This window comes from Podarcis tiliguerta, assembly GCF_965153285.1.
Source record: "Podarcis tiliguerta genome assembly, chromosome: 13".
Taxonomy (NCBI): domain Eukaryota; kingdom Metazoa; phylum Chordata; class Lepidosauria; order Squamata; family Lacertidae; genus Podarcis; species Podarcis tiliguerta.
In genome coordinates, this window is record NC_139546.1 from 36,224,469 (window position 1) to 36,236,241 (window position 11,773).

The following is an 11,773-nucleotide window of genomic DNA, read 5'->3' on the forward strand; positions in this document are numbered from 1 at the left end:
CCTAGTGTAGGGTTGCCTTATTTCAAAAAGTGAAGAGTTGTGGAGCTTTTTAAATTTTTAGTTAAGTTTTGCTTTTTTGGCAAATTGCAAAGAACGACACTGCTGACATGGGTCCCAGACATGTTTCTGATTTCCACCCAAACACTGCTTATGGCTGCAGTATTTCGGCTATGTCCGGAAAACATATGGCAACCCTTTCCTAGTGTCTGCGAGTGCTCCAGTTGGAGAACAGCCTTTACCAAAGGTGTCATGGGCTTTGAAGACACTTGAGCTCAGCACGCAAGAGACGTGCTAAGAGGAAGGTACGCTTGGCAAATCCGCACCCGTGATCAACTCCCGCCCAGAAACCAATGTCCCCACTGTGGAAGGATGTGTGGATGCAAAATTGGCCTCCACAGTCACTCATTGTTAAAACTGTGTTTATGGAAGACAATCTTACTCGGCTATGAGTGATCGCCAAAGAAGAAGAAGCCACAGAGCCATAGATTTGCAGAGTTGGAAGGGACATTGCAGTTACTTTCAGTTGCTAGGTTTAGTTGATTGATATACGGAATTTGACTTCTATGATTGTCAGCTTTTTTAATGCTATGTTAAAATTTCTAATTGTAAGCTACAGTAGCATTAATCCAATACAATATAACATTATTATATTTCACATAAGCTGTATATCCAGGGGTAAAGTTTGGATAGATGTCATATGCAACCCCTGGATAGGATGGGGGCAAGCATCAGAAGGAGTGTATATTTAAAAACAGAGCTCTAATAAATATAGACAAAAGTAGTGGGAGGGTGTGGAAAGGTTGACAAGAGCAAAAGGGGTGTGTGAATACAAACAAAAAGCAACGTAAGGGATGGACGGATAAGACAAAGCCAGGGTGGTATAGTGCTGTTTAGAATACAAAGTTCAGAGAGATCTGGATTCAAATCCCCTATCGTTTGTGAAGCATATTAGGTGATAATCATCTCTACTTCTCCGCCTAGCCTGGCTCATAGGGTTGCGGGGATAAAATGGCAGTGGGGAATGTTATTGCATGGAGCTCTTTGAAGGTAAGCTGGATGTAAAAGGAATAAACATATTGGCAGACTATATGAGTAAGTGCAATGAAGAACTATTGGGTCCGACTGTTCATTGATGGATTGATGACATTTATATCCCACCTTTATTCTCCAAGGAGCTCAGAAATAATACCCACAGGTTCAGGTCCTGAAAATCAGATTTTTAATCTTATCAAAAGCTGCGCACCACCAGCACAGGATAATGATGCTTGGCTGTCTCTTCCAGGTGTGGTGTTTACTACTGAGCATTATTTGCCTGCTGGGAGGCTAGACAAAGTTGTGTTAGAGCAACTGTTATCTCGCCACTGCATCCCCCCCCCCCTTATTGCAAGTGGGGAAGTGGTTCTGTTGCATAAGAGTGGGATCTTAATTCCATAATGTGGATCTGCTTATATGTGACTGAATCCCACTGGAAAGTAGAAACCGCCTGGAGATACTTTGGGATTCAGTCTCCTTTTCCTGTCAGGCTATTGATCTCAAGAGGACTACAAAAAGGCCTAGTGTTGGGCTCTCAGACTCTTGGTTTCCACTCAAGTCGTGGCTCCCTATGGCTCCTATCCCATAATGCCTCACCTGGAAAACCTTGGTGTTCCTTGTGGTCACTACCTGCTGTTTGTGGTCCCTCTTTCAAGAAGAGTCAGTCTTATGTTAATTTCTCTCATTCTTTAGGTCAAACTCCTCCCCAGGAATTCCTAGTTCCCAGCCTTCCCCCCCCCTTCTCTAACCAGTAGGGAGCACTCCTTTCCCAATGGCGTTACATAGTCTCTGACCGCCTCATAACACCCACCCACCCCACTCTGGTGGCTAATTGCAATGGGCCATGGCTAATTTGTCTGTCCCTTGCTGTCCTCAGCCATATGTTCAATCCGCTTTGCCCATCCAGATCGGCCAGTAAAGCAGTATTAGTGTCAAAATTAATCTTGTCAGGATTCAATTGTGTGTGAGGGGAGGGAGAGGCAGAGAGAACGATCACCCCAAAACCTCAACCCCTCACGAAGGGAAAAGGGAGAAGGATTGCAGCATAAAAAAGATGGTCCCTTAGCGAATTCCTATTTCTGCTTTAGAGCAAGTGAGGTAGAATCACTAGGAAACAAAGAGTGAATCGCCCTGCAAAGTAGCACCTGGAAACTGACAGGCTGTGTACCTTCAAAGCACCTTCAATGCACATTCCCCCCTCAAAGAATTCTGGGTACTTTAGTTTGTTAAGGGTTTCTGGAAGTTGTAATTATTTGAGGGGTAAACTACAACACCCCTAATTCTTTAAAGGGAAGAATGTGCTTTAAAGGTATAGTGTGTGTGTTCTGCCTTGGGGCACTTCCTTAGGCTATCACTTCCCCCCAGCTCAGATTCGATCACATCCTGGGAAATTCAGGTTGCGTGATTATAGTTGATTGGGAGGTCTTGTGCAACAAACTGGCTTCCCTGAAAGATTGGACTTTTTCAGATAAGGAAAGTGCAGGTGGCACTTATTCTGATGCGACTGTCAGCTAATCTCCTCACAAACAGGTAAAGAGGAATGATAATTTAACAGCCAACATCATATGAGCTTTCTGTAAACAAATCAGGACAAACAACAATTTTTGGGGTGTCCGGGTCTTTACTTTTTTTAAATATGGTAACCCTACAGATGTTCAAAAGCAGGTAGTCCAGAAGGGACCCATAGGTCCTCTTGGCCTTGTTATGACTTGAGAGATGGAGACAGGATGATGACCTGACTCTGGAACAGAGGGTACCCCTTCTCATATCAGCTTCTCCACAGTGCTGTGCAGTAAAGGTGGGCAGTCTTTAGCCTTGAGGTATGAGAGAGACCATGTACAGTGGTACCTCAGGTTACATACGCTTCAGGTTACAGACTCGGCTAACCCAGAAATAGTACCTTGGGTTAAGAACGTTGCTTCAGGATGAGAACAGAAATCGTGTGGCGGTGGCATGGTGGCAGCGGGAGGCCCCATTAGCTAAAGTGGTGCTTCAGGTTAAGAACAGTTTCAGGTTAAGAACGGACCTCCGGAACGAATTAAGTACTTAACCCGAGGTACCATTGTACAGGAACTTGGGAAGCTACTGTATACGTGGTCAGACTCTTTGTCCATCTAGGGGCCCAGTATTGTCCACTCCAACTGCTCTGTAGGTCCGGATCTCAGGCAGAGAGATAGGATTATGCCTTCACCTGTTGCCTCATCATCTTCCCTGCAGGGGCTCTGGAGCTCTTTCACATACTGTGTTCCACATACTAACCTACAGTCTTATGGCTGAGTCCTGGTTAGCGGGGCTGGAAGGATCTGTCAATTTTTTGTTGTCTCAGTTTCTTTTTCCCGCCAACCTTAAATTCAGTACAGTGGTACCTCGGGTTACAGGCGCTTCAGGTTACAGACTCCACTAACCCAGAAATAGTACCTTGGGTTAAGAACTTTGCTTCAGGATGAGAACAGAAATCGTGCGGCAGTGGCACGGCGGCAGCGGGAGGCCCCATTAGCTAAAGTGGTGCTTCAGGTTAAGAACAGTTTCAGGTTAAGAACAGACTTCCAGAATGAATTAAGTTCTTAACCCGAGGTACTCCAGTTTTGTGCAGCAATTTGTGATTTTTAAAAAATAATACTCATGAAAATCATTCAGATTTTAGTGCAACTCTATCCCGATAAGCACATCTTTGTATATGCAGTTTTGACTATTTGCAAGCAATTTCTCCCAGTATAATTCATTTTTGTATGTTGTTTTCACGAATATATGCATTTTATGCACATTTCCCCCTAATACATGCATTTCGGTAAGCATTGTTTGGTTTGGAGAACTACTGGTACATTGCAGAATTTGGATGAGTGCGAATTTCAGAGGATGGCTGTGTTTTGGTTCTCCTCTCGTTTCAGAAAGTGCAAATTAGATGAATTCGGCTTTAAATATGAACTGAATTAAAATTTCTCTCCCATCCAGCTCAGATTAAGCCTGGCTTGCATCATCAGAGCTCCATGGAACGAGGAATATAGGTCACATCTCCTTCATACGTTTAAACCACGCTGAAAGCACATAGCTTCGCACACACACATACACAGAACCCTTGGAACTGTAGTTTTGTAAGGATGCCGGGAGCTGTCTCTCTGCGAAGGGTAAACTACAGTTCCCAGGAATTTGGGCGAGGGGAGTGAAGCCATGTGTTTTAAATGTATTGTGAGGATGTGGCTGTCTTCTAAAGCTGTGGTTTTCAAACTGTTTTTTCCCCCCTGGAGAATTCATGGAAGCTTATCAGGAGTTCCTTCCTAATAATGTGTGCCTGCGCACACGCACACATATATAAATGACAGGTGACTGAATGGGTTCTGTTCATTTATTTATTTACAGCACATTCTGAATGGCTGGGTGTGTACCTGAGGCGTACAATGAGCTGTGTGCATGTGCTGTGTCCTGCATCCAAGTTTCTCCAGTGCCTACTAAGTTACAGGAACTCTCTAATTGCCTCCTTATCATTCCATCATCTGTGTCCCTGCATTGATAGACATTAAAATAAATGAGGGTGGGGGCGGGAACCAAATTTGAGGTCCTGAGCAGCCAGGCTGGCAGCAGAGGAGACAAACTGACCCCAAGAACACAGACTTGGGGTGGGGATTTTGCAGTGGAAGGAGGACAGAAACAAAGGAGTGATCGTGAGCAGGCCTGGCACACTGAAGGAATGGGGAAATAATACTAAGAAAAGAACACTACCACCAAAACTCTTTTTTGAGGTAAGAAAGGGGTAACGGTTGAATTATCTTGAGGGGAGCAGAGTGAATGGCTCAGTCAGATCCATAGCTGTCAACTTTTCCCTTTTCTTGCGAGGAATCCTTTTCGGAATAAGGGGATTTCGCTTACAAAAGGGAAACGTTGACAGCTATGGTCAGATTGCCCTGGGAGGAAGCATGTTTTTAAGGGATGCTACTTTGGGGAACCTCAATAGTTTTAAGGGTTGCCAACCTTTGAATCTCCCTCTGCAGCTACTGATGTGCATCGAGGTGATCAGGTTTATTCCATGTTATGAAAAAACCCTCCAGCTCATTTCTGCAGAAATGGGAGCAGTTTCGAAGTTATATGGTTTTAGCAGAAATGTTATAAAGAATTAAGCAAAAACTGATTGTTAATGGGTCAAAGTGGGAAATTTTAAAGTTAGATGGTGTTAAGATAAATTATAGAACAAAAAAGTTGGAAAGGATTTGCTGAAATAGCTAACTGAACTAGAATACAAAAACGGGAGGCGTGAGGAGGTCGATAAAACAAGTAAATGAAAGGTAAAGATATGGAAATATTGGATATGTTTTTAAATGTTTTTGTTTTTCTTGTTGTTTTGATGTATTGTTTTTTTTGTCTTTCTTTTTATTTTTGATGTATTGTCTGTTAAATTTTTTATTGTTTTCTTTTCTTTTCTTTTTGTAACTATTAAACCTCTAATAAATATTATTATTTTTTTAAAAAGAAATGGGAGCGGTTTCCCCCCAGGTTCATTGGCAACCCTACAGAGTATACATTTGGAAATGAGTTGCTGTTTGCCAGACTTGTGCATTGGGGTGCTGTGGGGTGGGAGGTTTGTGTGTGTGTGTGGTTGTGTGGGGCGTTGTTCATCTTGGGTTATTGGTTGCCAACTTACCACCAGTATCACACGGCAGCTCAGTCTGCATCAGTTGACCATTCTACACAGGGGTTGCCTGCCAATTTCAGCAGATCAGAGAAGACTCAAGAGCAGGCCGAGCGAAGGGGATCCTTTAAACGTGCCAGTCTTTTAGTCAACAAAGAAAACCTGTAATCAAACTGGAGAGTTTTTAGGAATATATGCGAGGTGCTTTAATCTATGCAAGGTGCCTCAGTGATCTTTTATGATTTCTGCTACCCTGACTGTGTTTTATTTCCTTACATTGTCAGTTTGTATTTAGAGATTTGATACGAATGTTAATACTATTTGTAGAGGAGCAGGGCAGGTTGTTGGGCTGGATTTTATGGTGTAGTAATGGTAACTCCACCTTTTGCCAAATAACTCAAGGCGGCTTCCCTCAAATGAAAGCTGTGTTGAATTCTTTGGCAATAGGTTAAGTCATAACTATAAGGAAACAAACCTCTATAGACTGGAGTGAGGCAGAGGGATGAAGGATGGGTGGGCGGACACAGAGATAAAATAACAATAACTGATGTCTCATTTTTGTTCATGGCACAAATAGATAATATATAGAAGTGTATTACATTCTATAATCAGGTTCGGCAAATTTATAAAGATTTAGATTAAACTTTATTTCCAGCTTTTCAGGGGACTCTGGTTTCAGATATTTGTAAATATCTGATTAGCAGGACTCAGGGGCTGGGCTTTGTTGATTGTGGCACTTTGTGGATTCTACCCCCCAGGGAAATCCACCAAATTCCATCTCTGCTAAAACACTTTAAAACAAACAAACACATCAGGCATTTACTGCTTTTATGCTGTCTCCTGGGCTTTAAACTTATAATGTAGCTGTGCTTTGTACTTTTGCCATTTGATTGACTTAAAATTAGTGTTTTTATTGTGGTTATACTGCTTGGTTCATTTTTTTTAAAAAAAAAACAACCTAGGAACTCTTTCAGCCAGAAGACAGGAATTCCCCAGGTGCCACAATTCCCCATCTCTGTATCTCATTGACACAAAGACATTCCACCTATTGGTTCAGTCTGCTGGACAGCTGTTAAAGGCAGCTTTAAAAAGCTGGCCACTTTACACAATTAAGGATGCCAATTGACCAATGAGGAACTGTCCTTTTACTTTGTGTTTTTAGTGGCTGTGGGATGTGTAGAACTTAGCAGAGGAGGTTTTGTGATGCATGGAAATAAAAATATATACTGTAGTCTGCTACAGCAACAGCTTCAAAAACTGGCAACTACCAACTCAGCATTTGATAATTGTTAGAAATCCTCAAGAATTTTACTCTCTCTGGACTGCAAACTCTTCAGCTGACCCCCAGAGCTGCTGGCTTTACATCAGCAGTTTGACTTGAAGCAGTTGTTGCCAGTTTAGATTTTAAAAAGCTTTGTCTTCTATAGCTCAAACTTATGTTAAAGGGAGAGGAGCATGGGCTAGGCTGTTGTTTTTCTGATCACTATGGCAACCCCTATTCCAGGGGTCAGCAAACTTTCTCGGCAGGGGGCCAGTCCACTGACCCTCAGACATTTGGGGGGGGGGCAAACTATATTTTGAAAAAATATATATGAAGGAATTCCTATGCCCCACAAATAATCCAGGGATGCATTTTAAATAAAAGCACACATTCCACTCATGTAAAAACATGCTGATTCCCGGACCATCCATGGGCTGGATTGAGAAGGTGATTGGGCCGCATCCGGCCTCCAGGCCTTAGTTTGCCTACCCCTGCCCTATTCCTTTCCTAGCTCCTCCTGAAGTCCACCTTCTTTATATCTCTTTTTTTAAAAAAGCACCTCGACACTTTCCCTTGAGAACGTGTTCCAGTCCTGGGCTCTTTCTCTCAGCTCAAAAGATTATCTTCATATGTAATCTAAAGCTCCTTTCTGGGCAGTGCAAAGCAATTCTGTCTCCTCTCATTCTCTCTCTCTCCACACATGCAACCTCCCAGATAGAGCCTGATAAGAATTCCTCTCTTCTTTTCCAAACCAGCTGCTGACATACAGGACATCTTTTTCCACATGGCTTGGGGAATAAAACATTTCAATGATCAGCTAAACAAGAAGACGGGCATACGTGTCCTAAATGTGGTAGAAATGGTTTTGATGGTCTGGAAAACACACTCGCAGCAGATGTGCATGGAAACCCAATCCACCTTAGAATGTTACATTTGTTTTCATCCTTGTGATGTAACATCTGTCTTCACCCTTACCAAATATCTTCAGACTGTTACCTCTCTCTTCATTCCTACCTAGTGTTGTATACAGGCACTGTGTTAGTCAAATAGAGAGCTGACACCTTTAAGTTAATGGACATGATGACGAAGGTCTATTAATTTCAGTGGCTGAGTAGAACTTGGTTAGATACAACCCCATATCTTTCTGTACAGTGGTACCTCAGGTTAAGAACTTAATTCATTCTGGAGGTCCGTTCTTAACCTGAAACTGTTCTTAACCTGAGGTACCACTTTAGCTAATGGAGCCTCCCGCTGCCACCGCCCCGCCAGAGCACGATTTCTGTTCTCATCCTGAAGCAAAGCTCTTAACCCAAGGTACTATTTCTGGGTTAGTGGAGTCTGTAACCGGAAGCGTATGTAACCCGAGGTACCACTGTACTTACAATAGTTTTCAGACTTGCTTCTCTACAGGCTATGTGTTTTTCATAGATATATCAGCACATTGCTGGATTATAGCAAGATCCATTCAGTCCATCATTTTGTCTCCTAAATGGTCACCAGCCTCTCTCCGCCCCCTCTCTCCCCCTCCCTCTCTTCCCCTGTGTGTGTGTGTGTGTGCTTGTATGGGGATTTTCTGTCTGCTTTTCACCTTCAAGACTGGGGGTGCTCAAAGTGACCAACAAGGCAAAGCATATAAACTGAGAATAAAATAGTTAAAAAATTAAAATCCAAATCTAATCTACCAGGACTCTTATTATGCTCTTATTTCCCTGATTTTCCTCCCTAGGATGGATACTGCTGCCCCCCTCCCAACCGTGCCTTATGACCGTGTGAGGGTCAACATGGAGAGGGAAGAGGTTTTCCTGGAGCGCTCGGCCTTGCCCCTGGACCCCCGCCTCATAAGTACCATCACGGGAGGTGTGGAGGCCTCCTGCCGAGACTGCCTGCTTCCCTTTGGGCTGCTGATGAGCATCATTGGCCTGGCTGCCACTGGTGTGGCTGGTGTCCGTGACCCTCCTGGCTCTGTGTTGTCTGTCCTGGGGTGGGTCTTGCTGGGGTCCGGGGTCTTGGGGGTGGCTGTCAGCTGCTTGTGGCAGCAGTTCAGGAGCCGTAAGAGGCGTGGCAGCTGGACTCTACTGATGGAGCCAGAAGCAAAGAAAGCGGTCATATGAAGACCTGAGACCAGATTTCTCCTGTCAGCCAGAAGAACACTTCAGCATGGAGTGAGAATCCAACACAAAAGGCTGTTTCCCAAGGAAAGCCCAATTTTGAACTGGTGACAGGTTCCAAAATCCATTGGAAAATCTCAATCCAAACCAGTCCAGGTTTTATAATCAGCCGGTTTCCACTTTGAACAAACGGCAACTGCATTCTGGGGTTTTCAACCTATATAAATTGGAAATCCATGCTGGGCCATTTCTTACCCACGTTTCCCTTCTAGTCTGGACACAGTTGGGGCTACTCCAACCATCCTTACCTGATTCTGACATGGTAAGACTGCAAGAAATGACAATGTTTTGGAAACACTTCGGAATAATGTCTTACCTTTTACGCTGTGCCAGCACTTGGCAACAAAGTCCTAGGCCTGGGTGAAGAAAAGGATCCCTTTCCCAATCCTAATTCCTTGCAACTGACAGAGTGGAATGCAGTCTACAAAAGTTTACGTCTCTATAAGTTCCTAGTCCTTATGAGGCATGAAGAAAATCCATTGGCCTCCACCAAAACCTCATTCCTCACCATTATAAGGGCCAATAATTTGTTCACATTGGTAAGATGACTTATTCCTAGAAACCACACGCCTACCCCAAAATTGGACCTCTCTGCTTTCTTTTCTTTCTTTTTAAAGCACGTTTCTCGTTCCCAAGTTTGCAAATATTGGCTGAGGTGGATTTCCATGGGTAAGAGAGGGTGGTGTATTAGTATCTTGTGTAGCTCTTTGCACTTCTCTTACTTACTGGAAGCAGAGTATTGTACCGTATTTTAGAATTATTTCTGGTGCAGAACGAGCTGGTAGAATGCTTATCCAGCCCTACTTGTGCCATTCAAGACAAAGACAGAAAATATATATGCCTCTCTCTTTTCATTGAACCCTGTTGGGCGCTCTCTGATAAAGAAGGGATAGACTCCCTCCAAGTTTCCATCTTAGGTCAAATTCACAACTGTAAGCAACCAATTCCCTGCAATGGTGCTTCCACTTTTGAGCCATCTGCTCCTCCTGGCAGTATATTTTCCACACTGCAAATCTGGGGAGCTGGTCAAGGCTCCAAGGAAGACCAGGAGAGATGGTAAATGTTTTTCTGGACTACTTCAGACTGCAAGGGGCGACTCACATGCTCTTCTAGAAGTGGAGGGAGCAAAGGAATTCCTGCACATAGAAAATTAGCATATCAAGAAGAAAAGTAGGTTAGATCCTTTCCCTATAGATTTCTATGTGCAGGGCATTCAGTCACAGGAGTCCTCACTCCCAGTCTGAAGTGGTACTGTCCAGTTTAGCATACAAATCACTGAAAACTGCGTCTTTAGACCTCATACAATCAATTTGGCCCAGACCCATCCAGCAAAGGCAAGGCTTCAAAGAGGAAAGGAAGGCCCCGTTCCCAAACCCTGGACTGACTACGAGTGTAACTGCAGACAATATACTCTTGGTGGCTGGCTTGATCTCGGCCATCTCGGTGCCCATGTATAAACAGACCAAGCTTATCACTCCGGCCCACCGTGCCACTCCTAGGTCAGGACATTGTTCTGAGAGCAAGCCCCGGTTTCCTGCTAATGACACACCCCAGGCATAGTTGGGAGTTTGGTCTAGGAGCTGTCCGCTTTCAAATTGCATTAGGAAAGTCTCACACACACATCCTAGAGTTCACCAAGTCACAACATAGCATAGTACATTTTCATCCCCACATTATGCACTCAGTCTCAACCGAAGTCCATGTGCAGGTGAACATTGCTTAGCCCATGGCCAGTCTCACTGGAGTTTTGCCTAGACTTGCAAGATGGTCCTAAAGGGATGCCCTTTGCCCATGCGCAGATGCTAACTTTCCAGAGATTAAGCGGCATTACTACAACATGTCATTAATTTTATGCATCCTGCCACATTCCCTTCTATATTATATTTAGCTATGCGCCTTATTGCTTTTCCATAATCTAGTGATTCATTTATTTTCAATCAGCTTTATGTATTATCCTTGGAAAGACAGAGTTCAAATACATTTTGCAGCCGAAAGCAAAGGACAAGATTTCTGTCACAACCACATCCCCACATGACACATACAGAAGCTGAGTAAAGGGGGCTGGGAGACAGAGACATTCATGTGGGGAGGAGGTTTTCTCTTCTCTGGGGGAAAAGGGCCAGAGGAGGGGTTGAAGGAAAAGGCTGTGGCAAATAACACAGCCATTTCCAGAGACAGATTAGGTATCAAGCAGAAATCAAAGTCAGTTCCTGCTAGTTGACTGATACAAGACCAAACTCTGCTTTCACCTGCTGCCATGTTGTGATTGGCTCTGTCCCTGCGGCACCGTTTAGTGGCTGATGGGCCTCAGTAACTTTCAGCCTTCTCTAGTGGGCCCTGGGGGTAGAAAGTTTAAGAAGCCCTGACCTACAGGACATAGCTGCGGCCTTTGGCCCTTCACTGCTTCACCACCGGCCATGCAGTGCAAAACAGCCCACAGGTCATGTAATAACTTCGGTTTGTTTGTTTTTGTCCGACAGAAACATGCCATGTCCATTGTCATGCCAATGAATATTGTGTATGAAGGTGCATCTAACATTTATACCCTCTGAAGATATTTACTTTGAGTTGTAAAGGTAAAGCTGCAAGGCTGTTGCATGGTTAAGCTGGGGAAAAAGAGTACCTATATATGGGTTTAGTGATGTAATGGTGGGATATTGAATTAAATAAAATATATGAATGAATTCCTAA

General features: G+C 43.7%; 1 long non-coding RNA gene across 1 annotated transcript; it reads left to right on the forward strand.

The window, feature by feature from the left end:
• Positions 1 to 4,343: 4,343 nt before the first annotated feature.
• On the forward strand, positions 4,344 to 11,773 carry LOC310662079. The gene is made up of 2 exons (XR_014504245.1): positions 4,344 to 4,769; positions 8,641 to 11,773. It is a non-coding gene; the product is annotated as an uncharacterized lncRNA (long non-coding RNA).